This window comes from Hylobates moloch, unplaced genomic scaffold (genome assembly GCF_009828535.3).
Source record: "Hylobates moloch isolate HMO894 unplaced genomic scaffold, HMol_V3 SCAFFOLD_11, whole genome shotgun sequence".
NCBI lineage: Eukaryota > Metazoa > Chordata > Mammalia > Primates > Hylobatidae > Hylobates > Hylobates moloch.
The window spans coordinates 43,346,253-43,349,267 of record NW_026652286.1 but is presented as its reverse complement, the minus strand read 5'-3'; positions in this window follow the sequence as shown (position 1 = coordinate 43,349,267).

Below are 3,015 nucleotides of genomic sequence, written 5' to 3'. Positions count from 1 at the left end.
GGTGAACGGCCTCTGTGAACTGCAGTGGGGCTGGGGGCCCATCATCATATTGACAACCAGACATCTCTGCGCCTTCAAGCATGCAGTGCTTGGCCCTGGCTGTGACTCAGTCCCACCTAGTGTCCCAGGATGGGCTGGGAGGAGTAGAGGATAGGGCTAGGGCACCACCTGCCAGGTTGAGTGCATCGTTGAGGCTCTGGGGAGCCCAGTTGTGCCTCAGACCGCCAGGCTGCAGCTGAGGGTTGTACCAGCCCCAGCGGTGACACCAGCGTATCCATGGTGTACCTGGGCCTGGGCAACCTGGAGAAAGCTCTGTGCCCCACAAGGGCTGGAAAAGTTTCGGCCACTGGAGAAAGTTGTGGGCCACATGGGAAAAAGTTGTAGCTCCTCAAACTTTTCTCAATGTGAGCTTATGGCTCTCTGTCCCTGAGGTCAGCTGAGTGATTTGCCGACAATTAGGCCATAATGAGCTGGACCTCAGTGGCCTGAGGACTCCCAAGGGTACTTGGGCTCAACAGGACACCTGGGGCCCAATTACAGCAGCCTGGGCTGATGCCAGGTCCAGCTGCGACCTGAGCCCCAAGGATATGGGCCTGCCCCATGTGCCCACTTTGCTCTCGTGGCCAAACTTTTAATGAGTGAAAATGGCTACTTCTCTTACTTGCTGGTAGCCCAGGCATGCCATCTGGGTCCTGCCTGCTCACTCTTTAAAGAACCAGCAATTTCTAAAATATGACTTGCTGCAGTTTAAGTGATCAGCTAATCAACAGGTAATGTGGGGTCTAGATGCTGCCCCACTGTGTGACCCTGGACTGAGCCCCAGGCCTCACTCAGTCTTAGTTCTCAGCAATAATAATCACAGGCTTGGCGTGAGGCCCAGACGAAAATAACACAAACTGTAAAGTGCTGTTTCCTTTCAAATGATCATTATTGTCCTTAATTATTGCATCAATATTAGCCTGGCCAGGACCTTGACTCTGACTCTCACTCCTGGTGAATGAGAGCCAGCTCTGACCCGGGTGCTCAGAGGCAGCTGCATGGCCCCTCCTGGCTCTGCTGGCCACTGGCCTGCCCTCTGCTCCAGGCTGGGCTGGCCTAGCAACTACACTGTTTATAGATCTCTCTTGGCTCAACTACCTTTTTTTTCTCCTGCTCTGTTAACACCCTAGGTCTGCAGACGGGCACTACTGAGAGTGTTAAGAGCTCTGATATTATCAAGTCCAGTCCTTACTGCATAGATGGGAAACAAAAGCCCAGGGAGAAGCACGGCCTGAGCTGGAACTCCTTCCTTTCCCAGGACTTAGTCACAAGAAGGCTTCGTGTGTATGCAGTACTTTAGTGTCTGGCCTTCTCGGCAGCCCTGTGAGGGTAGGTAGGCTGGCACCCATCTGTCCACTCACTTACTAAGCTTGCAGATTCTAAAGCCAGACTGACTTGGTGGACATTCTGTCTCCACTATTTACTAGGCATGTCTCTGTGCCTCAGTTTCCTCAAATGGGAAAACACTAGTAATTACATCATATGATTGTTGTATTAAATGAGTTAGAATCCATATGAAATGTATGCAACATGGCCTAGTGCAGGCTCTCAATAATTAATCTCAGCTATCCTTCTGGTTATGGTTCAGTCATTCAGTCAGCAAACATTTATTGAGCTCCTACTGTGTGCTGAGCTTGGTAGTGCTAGAACCTGGGGATATAGCAGTGAAGAAGACTGATTTTTGGAGCTCAATTTTGTGAAGGTGAGGGAGACAGACACATCAAGCCATAATTTCAAGACCAAGGATTTGGCCGGCTGAGGTGGGGGATAAGCAGGGGAACACAGTGGAGGGGTCTTGATCCCGTCTAGGGGGAGAGAGGCACAGTCAGGGAAGGCTTCTCAGAGAAGGCAGAAGTGGAGATAGGCATTGGGCCCTGTGCTAAGTGCTTTATATCCACGATGTTAGTCTATCCTCACACAAACCTGTGAGGTAGATGAGGCTCTCTTTTTACTGAAGAGGAAACTGATGGTTAAGTTACTTGTTTAAGGTCACTCAGCCAGTAAATTATTGGGTCAGGGTCCAATCCAGGGTTGTCTAACCCCAAATTTTGTCCCTTTTCTTTTTCTATGAGGGTGTTTGTGGCGGTGGTTATGATGGACAGATGGGGGAGGAGGTCCTATGCAGACAGGAGGCACTCACAGGAAATTCTGGCTTTGCTGATGAGGGTGCAAACCTGGGGTTTCCTTTCCATGGCTGGTACAGAGGCAGGATACCACAGTGGGTACCAGGAGAGGCCCTGCCCTTGGCTGCCTGGGTTCCAACTTGCTTATTGTTAGTGTGGTCTAGAGCAAGTCACTTAACTGCTCTGTGCCTCAGTTTCCTCCTCTGTGCAATGGGGATAATGATAATGGCAAGCACTTGCGTAGCACTTGTAAGGGCTTTCTTTTAAGGATTTTACATCTATTACTCATAGGATCCTCAGATTCTATGTCTTTTTTCCTCAGGTGGCCATAATACTTGGGTAGTTTTAAGGAATAAATTAGTTAATATACGGAAGGCACTTAGAACAGTGCTTGGCACATAGGCAATGCTCAGTAAATTCTTATTCAGCACCACAGAGTGGAGTCCCAGGAGGCTATGGACAGAATTCCTAAAAATAATGAAGATGATTATGATAACACTAGCAACAATAAAACATGCCCTCATAGTTTTACAGCACTTTTTAGGGTACAAAGACTTCCACAGCTATTGTTTCATCTGAGACTGAGGAGACAAGTGTGTCTAAAAGTGTATACAGAGAACACTTTTTAAAAAGACATTCAGGCCGGGCGCAGTGGCTCACGCCTGTAATCCCAGCACTTTGGGAGGCCGAGGCGGGTGGATCACGAGGTCAGGAGATCGAGACCATCCTGGCTAACACGGTGAAACCTCGTCTCTACTAAAAATACAAAAAATTAGCTGGGCGCAGTGGCGGGCGCCTGTACTCCAAGCTACTCGGGAGGCTGAGGCAGGAGAATGGCGTGAACCCAGGAGGC